Source organism: Solanum pennellii, chromosome 12 (assembly GCF_001406875.1).
Source record: "Solanum pennellii chromosome 12, SPENNV200".
NCBI classification, from domain to species: Eukaryota; Viridiplantae; Streptophyta; class Magnoliopsida; order Solanales; family Solanaceae; genus Solanum; species Solanum pennellii.
The window spans coordinates 48,146,749-48,159,964 of NC_028648.1; the positions used below are offsets into that span (position 1 = coordinate 48,146,749).

The 13,216-nt window shown below is 30.5% G+C and overlaps 2 pseudogenes; both read right to left on the reverse strand.

Moving 5' to 3' along the window:
• Positions 1-471: 471 nt before the first annotated feature.
• On the reverse strand, positions 472-5,361 carry LOC114075305 (annotated as a pseudogene).
• Positions 5,362-7,951: 2,590 nt separating this feature from the next.
• On the reverse strand, positions 7,952-10,072 carry LOC107006305 (annotated as a pseudogene).
• Between the last annotated feature and the right edge of the window lie 3,144 nt (positions 10,073-13,216).

Here is a 13,216-nt window from a genome sequence, read left to right on the forward strand (position 1 = left end):
AAAGACCTTTAATAGACATAATCGATTGTAGAACAAGCCTCACATAAGGTCAAATTACAATCAAAAATCAAAATCCAACAACAAAAATAGAATTTGATGTTCAATACTAATACATCATCATTCAAAATGGGAAATGTTTTAATACCTACTTAAACAGTACTGCAATATCATTACTTCCTAGATTGGATTGTTTGAACTACTTCATCTTGATTTTTTTCTTTGTTCCTCTCTCATTTCTTGAAGTTTTCTTGTTGAGATTGATGCTTTTCCATTCCATTTCAACTTGATTGCAGTATTTGGTTTATAACCAATATCACTAGTAACATCAACAGATTTTATCACTTTTGTTGTACCACTAGAGAAGATATTACAACTTGACATCCCAGATTGTATTCAAAGTATGAAATAATTACTAAGTGAATTTGCAGTTAAACAATAAAAAAATAGTGTAACTGAATCAATAGAAAACATTTACATTAAGAGCTTTGAATCCACTTTCAGCTTGAAACACACCCATTTCAATGACTGCTTGCCTTTTGTATGAGGATATGCTTCCCCTACCCCTTTCTCTCCCTTTGTTACTATTAGCAGGTAATGGACATGTAGGAGTTGCACTAGGTGTTGCAGGTGGTCCTCCTCTTGCACTCTTTGCAGGTGCTGCAAATGCATTAGGTGCACTCGGTGCTGCAGGTGGTCTTCCTCTTGCACCTTTTGTTGGTGTTGCAGATGCACTAGGTGTTGTAGATGGTCTTTCTCTTTACCTCTTTGTAGAAACTGGAGATGCACTAGGTACTGCAGGTGGTCTTTCTCTGGACTTCTTTGTAAAATGATCACCTTCTGTTTGTGCTTTCTATAAATATAATTAAAAATAATTGTAGTTATTATGAGTTCTCTGTCACATCCCAAATTAAAGTTAAAGATGTTACCTTTGGTCTTTCTAAACAAGAAGTTTTTCCCTTTTCCTTGTCTATATTTAATGGTTCTTCCATTACTGATGACTCAACCCTTTGTGGACATCCTCTCTTGTTGTGGCCTCTAACATTACAATTAATACATGTCATGGCAAGTCCAGTTCTAGGCAGCCTTTCAGATTTTTTACTCTCACCAACTTCAATCTTTCTAAGTTTAAGAATCCTGCCAGACATGCCTTTTATTTCTGGTGGTGCAACTATGGGGTTAGTAGATTCAGAACATATCTCATGTTTGTGACAAGTTGAAGGACATTGGCATAATTACTCAAGTAAGATACCTTATTATAGCAGTTGTCAATGTAGTCAAAAGGTTCACATTTCTTAAAGTAAATGGCAGCCACAACATGTGCACATGGTATGCCTTTTAACTGTCATACCCTACAATTACAAGTCCACCTACCAAGATCCACACAGTGTTGAAATGATCCTTCTCTCACTTTCAACCTATCAACTCCATTAAATTCAATATTATAATTCATTGACATAACAGTATTCTACTGTAGTACCTTCAAAGACATTGGGAAAAAAGCACACATCCAAGTCTTTGTGAACTCTCTTAACTTGGTTATTCTTTCCATCATATTTACTCTTTATCTCTTCAAACAAAGTGATAATTGTCTTATGTCTAGATACCAGGATCCATGAATTAAAGCACTCAGACATATGGTTGTCTACAGAATCACATTTTACTTGACTATCAAAGTAAAACTTACACCAGAACTCTATGTTGTAGTACATAAGATCATCCATAATTTTGTATAGACCAAGCAACATCATCTTTGCAACATTTTTCCTCATTGAGATTCAAAGTTACTCTTTAAAATAGACCAAAACTCTTGTCTTCTTTTGAGACTTCTCCAATCCTTAGCCCAGTTAGCTAAGATATGTTTAGCGTACATTCTATGTTTAGCAACAGATAAAATATTTAGAATTGATCCAATTTATTCCTGTAATAGATCTAGATTTGTTATTATAACAAATACATGAAAATTGATAAAGTCAAATACAAAATAAAATAGTACACATACCTTTTGCATATATGTAATCAAGATGAGATCTTCACCATCTCCTAGTCCTAGATCTTCCTTCAACAGTATGATAAATCATGTCCATGTCTTTTTCTTTTCATACTCAATTATTGCCCAAGAAAGTGGTAGCATTTGGTTATTACCATCTTTGGCCAGAACAACTAACAATTGTTCTCTACAAACTCCTTTAAGAAAACAACCATCTAAACCTTTGAACTTTTCGCAATTTTGGAATGTCTTATTCAATGGATCAAAGCATATGTAAAAGCTCTGAAATACTGACCTACCGACCTACCAAGAGCATCGAATTCACCATGTTTAACAGCACAAGTGTTCCCTAGATTGGTCCTCTATAGTTCATCTTTATAGTCAAGAATTTTTCCAAATTGCACAATATGATCACCTATGAAGTTTTTCAAAACTATAGCTCTTTCTCTCCTAATAATAGTCTTTCCAACATGAATTTTATATTTTTCCCTTATCAACTCTTGCAACATGAAAAGTCTTATATTTTGTTGCTCGTTAATCTTTTCTCTAAAATGTGTAGATATGAACTTTGCATTGCACAAATAATTTTTAGTTATATTGTTATAACTATGATTTAGATTGTAAGTCTTTATCATGAAATCATTTGTTGTTTTGTCAAGACATGCAAACAAAAGTCATGGACAATCTTTCGTGCACCTACATCTAACTCTTTTTGGCTTATTCACACACTTCTATATTTGAGCTTTTTTTTTTACAACATATTTACTTACTACACTTCTGAATTCATTCACATCTGCAAAGACCATATCCAATTGTCATCCAACTTTCTTGGTTGTAGGATCATGTATAATATCCTGATTATTTGTCCTCCTCCTTCTTGATAAATTTACAGTTCTTGGTAAATTTACTCTTTCAGATTCAACACATTCATCACTATTCATAACCTCCATCATCAGAACTTGCAAAATAAGGCTCATCATATCATAATCTTCCTTCAACACTTATTTTACCTGTTTGAGTTTCATTAAAAATCTAAATCTGAGATCTCTTTTCAGCCCTCAATTTCCTAACTTTTTTCATGTACATCACTACCATAATCCTCCTCCTCATCTCCCACCAATCCACATTCAGACTCAACACTATCTTCAGTTGAGTAATCAGAACCCTCTTTCTCTAAGAGATCATATTCAACAGGGCATGAAACTAGATCATCAAAATTTTATGTACTAGGATATGCAGCATTTAAGGGGAGTTGAAGTGGAAGGAGATCTTGAAGAAGCAATTGTAGTGGGAGGATTGTAGTGGAATGAGTTATAGTGAAAAGAGATCTAGGAGTAGTAGTTGTAGTGGAAGGAGTTGGGGTAGAAGCAGTAGCAACATGAGTAGTGAAAGAAGTTGCGGGAGATTGAGATCTAGTATCATTGGTAATAAAAGGGTCTTCACCTATTCCACTTTGGTCATTTAATTTATTAAAAGCTTAACCAAATTCCTCCATATCCCCATGAGGGATATTTTCTAATAGATAGATGTGGTTTCCACAACTGCATCATCAATCAAGTGCTTTACATATACCTCCACAATATCTCTATAATCCAAAGAAACAACTTAAGTCTAAAATATCCATATCATTATGAATATCTTTCAGAATGCCGATGTTAGGATGTTTGATACTAAAGGTGCAAGTTATTGTATATCTCAATTCTTTTATGTAGCCTCTTAACTAAAAATAGGAGAATCTATCCACATCAACATCCAAAAACTATGTAACTTGCCTACCACTGTAAATTGGTTTTCCACTACCCAAATTTGAGACTCCGCCATGATACCATCTTAAGTAACCAAAGTAAATTCACTCATCTCCTACCTGAACAAGGTAACACTAGTAAGAAAATGAGAAAGTCTGTTTTCTAAGGTTCTACTTTATCAGTAAACTACTAGACTGTATAAGTTCACGAAAACATGTAAATAACTATTTAGTTGCTTAAAAAATTCTGAAGCAACTAAACAAGGGAGAAAAAGAAAAAAAAATCTCTAATTGAACACTATTGTTTGAAGTGAATAAACTTCAATTAAAACTAACCCTAATCAACATTGAACCCCTATTACTATGACACACATATCAAAATGATATTTGAATGCCCAAAACAACAAAACCTAATCAAACACTATACCATCAAAATTAAAATCAAATTTCAAGATAACATTCAGTTGGTAAAGAATAACCTTCAATTAGAATTAACCCTAATAAACCTTAAAAGGCCCTAATAAACTACATATTATAACACAACAGTCAAAATAACATCTGAATACGCATAAAAAACAAACCCTAATCAAAAACTACCATCAAAATAATATTCAACTAGCAAAGATCTAACCTTTTTCTCAGAAGAAATAGTAAGAATCATTTATGAGCAACAATAATGAAAGAACAGCATGAACGGAAGAAGAAAGAATTTTATTAAGATATTAGGAGGGAATGAAAGAAGAAGGGTCGATTAGGTTCCTAAAAGGTAAAGGTACAGTTCTGTGATACGTGTCAATTTGTAAGTCATGTAAATTCGTGGGATCCACTAATATATACGTGGACCACGCATGTATACACACATATTTTATAAATCTGATTTATGTGGACACGTCAGCATGTGAGGGTGAACTAATATAAAAAAAAAGGTTCAGTAGGGGGGATAGAGGGGTAGTAGGACCGCCGTCAAGGTTAAGTGTGTAGTTGAAAATATGGCGATAGCTTGAGGGGGCATTTGACCCTTTTTCCGCAAAAATAGGTATATTCTACTTATGACTTATAAGTTACTATTTAGAAAAATTACCCAGTTAAGCAAACTTATACTACTTAATAAGTCATCATAACTATTGTTTGCTATAATTACGTACTCACGACTAACATTAACTATTAATTACGTGAACTAGCTTCGAGTTTGCATAATTAATCACGTTTGTATAATTCACAACTAACAATTCTTCGCTTGATTTGTGTCTGTATATGATGGTTTGCATTTGTATATGACTATGATTTCCTTTGATTTTTCAGTTTTATCACCATATACATTCAATCTTTTTGTGTATAACTTTTTAAAAATTGTATAAACCGTAGTGTTCAAAAAAATTATAATATAATTTATATAATGTAATTTGTATAATATAAAGTATACTTGCTTAAAGTTCATATGTTCATGTTTGTATCAATTCATTATTTTGAGTTTTACCATATTTATAAAATTCCAGACTTGGTATTACTCAATTATACAAAAAACTCGTGAATTATACAAATGTAGTCGGATTATACAAAAGAGATGTGAATTATACAAATTATTGAGCTCTCACTCACCTCTCTCCTCTCTGTCAATCTCCACCGCCATATACACAAATATATATGTATACCAATTACACTTATAAAATATCTAACTGATATACATATACAATTCACTTCTCTGCCCTCTCTTTTCCCTCTCCCAATCTCGCTCGCCACTCTCCTCCTTATAACATGTAACTATAAATCGTAATTAACAAACCAAAATTTCAATATAATTGTTAAAAACAAAAACACTTTAAAATAATAATTAAAAATGTCATTATGTCAATATTTCAAAAAATATAATGTATCCTAGTTTAGTTCCTAATTTATTTCACATTAATCACACGTTCTGCCTCATATATTGTTTTTATAGCAAATTATATATTTATAATTATCCTCCTAAAATATATTATATTGTCACTCCTCATCAATTCCACTTTCTCTCCATTCATTAATTGTATTCCCCTTCTTGTGATTTATAATTATTTCTTCTTCTTTTTTATTAAAATTGAAAAAGATCAAATAAAATATTTGCATCATATTCTCATTTAATTAGATAACTTTCTTTTGATTTATATTTATTCGGTTAATATGATAAATTTTTAGTTTTTCAATGTATTTTTCTTGACCATTTATGTATTTTTGTATCCAAATTTATTCAACTTCAGAATTATTTATTTGGTAAATTTTCTTTTGAGTCTGATTTTTAAAGTAGATCTCGTTATTATTTAGGGTAGGTTTTGTATTTTGGTGTTTACATTTTTCAATTTTAGTTCAAATTTAATTTATTTAATTTCATACTTGATTTATGTTCATATTAGTATTGTCAGATGTATTTTTATACGTCAATTGTATTTTCAAAATATTGTATTTATTTAAATGAAATTATATACGACTAAAATGATATGTATTCTTACTTAAGTTGTATTCATATTAGTATATATGTTGGCTTTTTATATTTTAATTATTTTTTTGCAATATTATATTTATTTAAGCATATTATATCCATGTGCATTCAAATTAATCATTTTGTTTGCTATGTTTAAATTCAATTATCAACTGTATTTGTATTCAAAATAAATGTATTTTGTATGTTATATATCAATTATTTGTACTCATGTTATTTTATTTTTAGCTTTTGATTAAACAAAAAAATATATTCTAAACTTATTTATATTTTAAAAGTTGTTTTTCAAAAATTATATTCAAAAAGTTGTTTCCTAACTGTTGATTAAATTCATTATACACCTTTATTTGTAACTTTTGATTTAAGAAAAAATTGTATTGGAACCTGATTTGTATTTTGAAAATTGTATTCTATAAGTTGTTGTCTATAATTGTTGAACAAATTTGTATTCCAATCAAATTTTTACTCCAATCATTCAATATATAAAATCATAATAATTCAATATAGAATAGGGATACATCATCAAAATTATATTCAAAATACATTTATATTCTAATAATCCCAATACATAATATCATCAAATTTGTATTCAAACTAATTTGTATTCTGATTATTCAATATATAATATCACAACAATAATTGTATTTGAATAAAATTTCAAAAATCTATTCTCGTGGTGCATCACCATTAATTTTGATGAATTCATTGAGATAATACGAAATCGGTCAAATCTTGAAAAATAAATATGATTTTTTTCATTGTATATTTTAATTAATTTCTTTGATCAATCATCGATTTCGAGTTTTGTAGGATCACCGATGATAAATTACTTCATTTTTGTATTTCAAATCAACAATTTGAATGTTCCAAGAAAAATGATGATGAGCAGATACAATTTTGAATTTTAACGATGATGCACATAATTTTGATCATTATGCAATTTTGTATTTTTTAGGAGAGAAGGATGGTGAACTTTTTTTACAACTAACCCTTGACTCTTGACAAATAAAAATAAAAATTCTTACAGGAGATTTGTCCATAAATGATGATCAAACGACTTGACTTCTACAAAGAATGAGGATCGTCAATGGAGAATCGAAAAACGATAACGGGGTTGAAATAACAATTGATTAATTCAAAAAAAAAATTACCCAACGAAAAATGGGGCAAATCAACAAAAATTTAAATTCAATTTCAATGAAGTTATTCGAAAATGGATATTGAAAATATGTAGAACAATGGGGAAAGGTGTTTGAAAGAACAAGAGAGAGACGACACATCATATTTTTCCATTGTAATACTAATTAGAGAATAAAGCAATTTTTATCTTTTTTTGAAATATTTGACTTTCTTCATTCTGATGTTAAAAATTTGTATTCTTTCTAATTAAATAAATACAAAAGTCAATCTTATAGCAAATCAAAATATTGTCATTTTAAATAAATATTGAAAGTGTTGAAAAGAAATCCTTAAATACTAAAATATTGTTGTTTTGAAACTTTTTCCACATACTCAAGTTAAGCTACTTTTGAGTGGCTATATGCGAAAGTTTTTACTTTTAATAACTCCATTTAGTTTAGGCCCACAGTGACAAACCCTTGAAGAATGTAGATAATTCTTCTCATTAATTACAGAATATATGGAGACGAGTACAAATTAAAGGAGAGTCTACATAACTAGCACGACCAGGAGCTTTTTGTACATAACACAAAAGCAAAACTACTTTAAAAAAAAGAGTCAAATGTGTTTTGCCTATAGAACACACAAGGAAGTCCTAAAATTAGTTATTCAAGTTTTGGTCCACTTCTGAATCAGGCTGTTTTGAGGGAATTGTAACACCGCCATTCATCCTAGCACGAGCCTCAACAAACATCCTTTGTTGCTCAGCTAGTGCTTCTTCTTCAGTCATTTCAGCGACATTGCTGCACTTCCCTACTCTCACTGTGTCCTGTCGGTGAAACACACCAGAAGGCAACACATTAATCAAACTATTTGCTTTTCTTGAAAAACTACTTTACTCGGACAAGCTTTATGCATGGGTACAGTGTGGTGGTGAAAATGAGAAACTGATTTGGAGAATACAAAAAAGAAGAAGAAGATAACACCAAATGGTACTCCATGGAATAAAAAGAGACTGCAGCTCAATATATGGATAAATCTAGCTCTTTTCGTGAATGAATAAGTCTGGCTATTCGACAGGAAGTCGTTGAAACAACCTACACAACAGGTTAAACTAATGAGAGAAAGACACGAAATGAGCAGTTACCACAGTCTCTAGTCTGTGTTGTTCGTATGCAGCATAAACTTCTTCAATATATTCCCCAAAGCCAAGAAGCTGAGAAATCATCAATTAATATAAGTTGTGAATGTCAATTGCAAATAACTATCAGAATGTTATGATTAGCAAATCAGTTCAGTCACTCTCAATCTAAAGATATTAAAAGCTTTCACATGCTTAGATATTAAAAAAATACCTAAAAAATATTAATTGATTAAAAGTTCTTGGTTGTTGATGAAAGTAACAGTGAAAATACTATACAACTTAAAAACTGTTTCAGTTGATCTCCATGGTTAGTATTCATTCCTTGAGAACTATAGATTACATAAATGTGGATATCAGTCTAAATTATGAAGACCATTTGCATTTGTTGATCATATATATACCCTAATATCACACCTCAAAGGAAAACCAAATTTTGTGTCCTCCCCACACTATTGTCACCTCAAAGGTACTACTAGGTTTTAAATGCCTTGTATCATCTCCTCAAAGTAAACTCTTACATAACAAACTATAAAAGTGATAGGCTGCAGAAAACTGTAAGACATCACCAACATGAAAAACATAAACATTAGAAAAAATTGTAAGATTAGTACCTCCAAAGCCTTTAGTACATGTGTGCAATTGTCCGTCTCTCTTCTCTATTACAAATTCATTTGATTATGATGAGATTAGATTAATGAACTCTGCAGAAGAACAGAACATACCAAAAATTATTGCAAATTAAAAAGAGCACCATAGTACAAAGATGATTAATATACTCATTGAATCAATTTTTTTTGTTATCTAATCATGGTTTGTGTATAGATAACACTCAGTTATCATGTAATTATCTATAGAGGGAAGAACCGGAAGGAAAAGAGACTTTAATCCTTTCAAGCAGCAGAGACATGCTAGCAGTCAAAACATCTATGAAAATGATAGCCCAGTGACAAAACGTATTTTTACGTGTTAGAGTTATTAGTCTTAAAAATATGCATTCGATAAAATGTATTTTTACATGTTAGAGTTATTAGTCTTAAAAATATGCATTTGATAAGATATTTTCTTAGAAAATAACAGTTGTTATATTCTAGGTGTTTTGATGATCCTCACAAATGCAGGGACCTGGTTCCTGGCAGAGTGCTCTCGTCCAGATACAAATGGGGTACAGTCATAAAAGCTGTCATGTCAGGTGGTAGGTGAAAAGTGCAGTATCCTACACCAATAAAAGAGCGGACGAGATTGTATGTTTCAGTATCTCACAAATGCAGGGACCTGGTACCAGGCAGAGTTTCCTCCATCAGATACATAATTGGTTACAGCTGTAAAGCTGTCACGTCAGAGGTTGGTAAGGCGTCAGTGTACTACACCAATCAGAATGGAGGAGGGTGTTTGTCCAACGGATAATAACTCTTTATGTTTGATACTTTTAGCATGAAAAACACCATATTATATTCATTCATCCAAAGAAGGAAGTCAGCCAGCAAGCCTTTTCAATAACTCATATAGAAGTTTGCAAAGGACCTGGTTCCCGCAAGTAAGGGACCTGGTACCCGCAAGACTGTCACGTGAAAAGGACGACAAGACAGCTGTCAGAAAAGCTGTCATCTCTGATGCGGTAGGTGCACAGCTTTTCCAACAGCAGGCCTTCAGCCAATGGGATGACTTCAACGAATTTGTGGGAATTTATATTATCTCTTTCCAACAAACACAAATTCAAGACTTGGCAAATTAAACTTGGATTTTCTCTGAAAATTCACAAGCTGAACAGAAGGCCATCTTCAAGGAAGAACATTGCTCAACTCAACAGAAGGACCTGATAGAGTAAAGAAGAATCTTTGTTGTATTTAGAGCTTTGTGTCTATGTACTTACATTGTAAATCTGTTCCTAATCTATAAAGGATTCAGATATTTGTTTTGGGTTTGTAAAAGTCTAAATCAGTTAAGGCTAACTGATTTAGTGGGCAACATTGATTTGTTGCTTAGTCAAAATTCTAAGTCATCTAGAGTTAGGTGGTTTAGTGGGCGGTGTTGTATCCGCTTAGGCTCTTCAAGTAATAGGTAGATTACTTGATCGTGAGATTAATAACTTTTTCTCACATTGATTGTAACCGGGTTTCGCTTTTGCTTTTGAAGATTAGTGAAGACGGTTGTAAATCCTGTGCAACAGGTCGTGGTTTTACTCCCTTGAGCAAGGAGGTTTCCACGTAAACTGCTTGTGTTGTGTTCTTTATATTGTTTAATCTTCCGCACTGTTCTTGCTGTGTCAAGGGACCTGGTCCGTTGACTGGTAGTGGACGCACATATTCCATCAACAGTAACTTTGAATTAAGTAATATTTTGTTTGATTTAGTTTTATTTTGTACCCGTAATAATCAATTCGTCATTATCAACATGAGTTGTGGTGCAGTGATAAGACTGTTTCACCCTTTATCAGACGTCTCAGATCTAAATCCTAAATATGAAAAAAGATCATGCTGAAAGCGTCAGTCCGAATAAGCCCTGCTGCTTGCGATCCAAATTTTTGTTGGGTGAAAAATAAAAAAACTTCATCATTATTTCGACGAAATAATCGAGAACAAAAATAGAGAAATTATTTAATTATTTGAAATAAAAATATGTAATATTTCCTAACAACTAATTGTTATATTTATTTATTTTACAAAAAATACTGCCAAAAATGTCTTTTTAAATTTATCTAATCACGTTACATAAAGTTGCCTCAATCTTTATCGCCATCAAATTGTCTTAAAATGGCCAAACTTCTTCTAACAGAATAGACTAAGAGCCTGTTTGGCTCAGCTTAAAAGCTGGTCAAACTGACTTAAAAGCTGGTTATTGACTTATTTAGCTGTTTGGCAATACTCAAAATAACTTATTTTAAGTTTAAAAAAACTTATTTTAAGCCAAAAGTTAAAAGTTGGGGTAGGGGTGCTTTTTTTTTTTTTAGCTTATAAGCTGTTTTAAGTTGACCACAGTTTTATCTTTTTGCCCTTAATATTTTTATACAATCTCCAAATTACCCACATAACCCTAACATCTCTTTCTTCTATTTTTCCCTTTTCACGTTTGGCATAGCAACGTCAGCACTTTTATCCAAAACGCATAACTGCTTATTTTAAAAATAAGTTTCAGCACTTTCAAAAGTACTTTTTTAAAGCTGCTTTTATTAAGCCCATCCAAACGGGCCCTAAACAAATGATTATACTTTCTCTACTTTTATACTTATCTAATTTTAATTTTTTATTTATTCCTTTTTTCTAGATAAAGGTTCGATCAAATACAATTAAAGTCAAATAGTGTTTAAATAATTTTATATACTTATGTTATGTGTACTAAATAATAATTTATGGTTGAAATTCATTTACAATTATATACTAATTTTAATAATAAAAATAACATAGCCGACAATTATTTTTATTTATTAAAACTATCAAATAAAACAATTAAGTGTACACTATCTAATATTTTCAAGAAAAAAAATAAGAATGGAGGAAATAAGTAGACTTTTCGACTTTTTTACCTGTCAAATCTCGTACTTGTATTGAATTTTTTAAATTATAATTATTTTTAAAGAGCGCAACACTTTTGAAGAATCTGAATAAATATATTTTTGTAATTATTTGAAAACCTCCACATACATTTTTTATTTTAATGTATGATCATGTTCTTTAGTTGAATTATTATTTAGAACTCAATGACTTTTTTAAGTCTGATCGATTTTTGGAGAAAACATGTGTAAAATTACTCACGAAGAAGTTTGGCAAGTAAAAAGATCAAGAAATTCACATAATTTTCTTGAAAATATTAGCTTAGATGCACTTAATTTTTTTATTTGATGGTTTTAAAAAATAGAAAATTGACAACTTTGTTATTTTATTATTATAATGAGTATATAATTTAAATAAATCTCAACCATAAATTATTATATAGTACGCATGACATAAATTTATAAGGCTATTGAATATTACTTGACCTAATTATACTTGATTGAATCTTTATCCCTTTTTCTTGTCATTTATGAAAAATCAAGAAAAAGCAATATTTTTGTGTCTATTATATCCTTAGTTTATTTATAAACTTAATGTTGCTTTCTCTGTCACTGTATCATTTTGGAATTTCTAAAAGTAATTGTCCGTTTTATGAAATCAATTAATAATTTTACTATTTATTTCTATTAACCTCATCATTAATTATAGTCATTTTCAAAATACATTTTTCAAGATACGGTATTTATTATATTCAAAGTATGATATAATAAAATTATATTTTCTGATTATAATTATTTAAGAATACGTAAACTCAATAATACACAATTATTGTTTGAAAAATGGAAAAAGGCTAAAATTAAAATTACTTCTGAACTATGTAAAATAAATCACTTATACTCTTCATTATATTTTGGGATATAAAATGTCTCTGTTGTTATCTTAAGAGACCACAAATGTCCTCAAGAGTTAACACTCCAAATTTTTATTGATGTGGCAAGCCACGTCGGACTAATCCTTCCACCTAAGCATTGTCAACTAGAATTCTCTATAAAATTACTAGACCTTTAGTGGCGACAACAGTCGCCCCCAAAGCCCAGAAAATCGTCACTAAGAATTTTTAGCATTTAAATTCTAATTTTGTGTTTTTTCTTCATTATTTTTTTAAAAATAAAAATTATATCAATTTAAGTAGGAGTTTGAAGACACATTATGCTTTCTTTTTATGTCATATATAAATTATAAAATGTACAATGATGCGTTA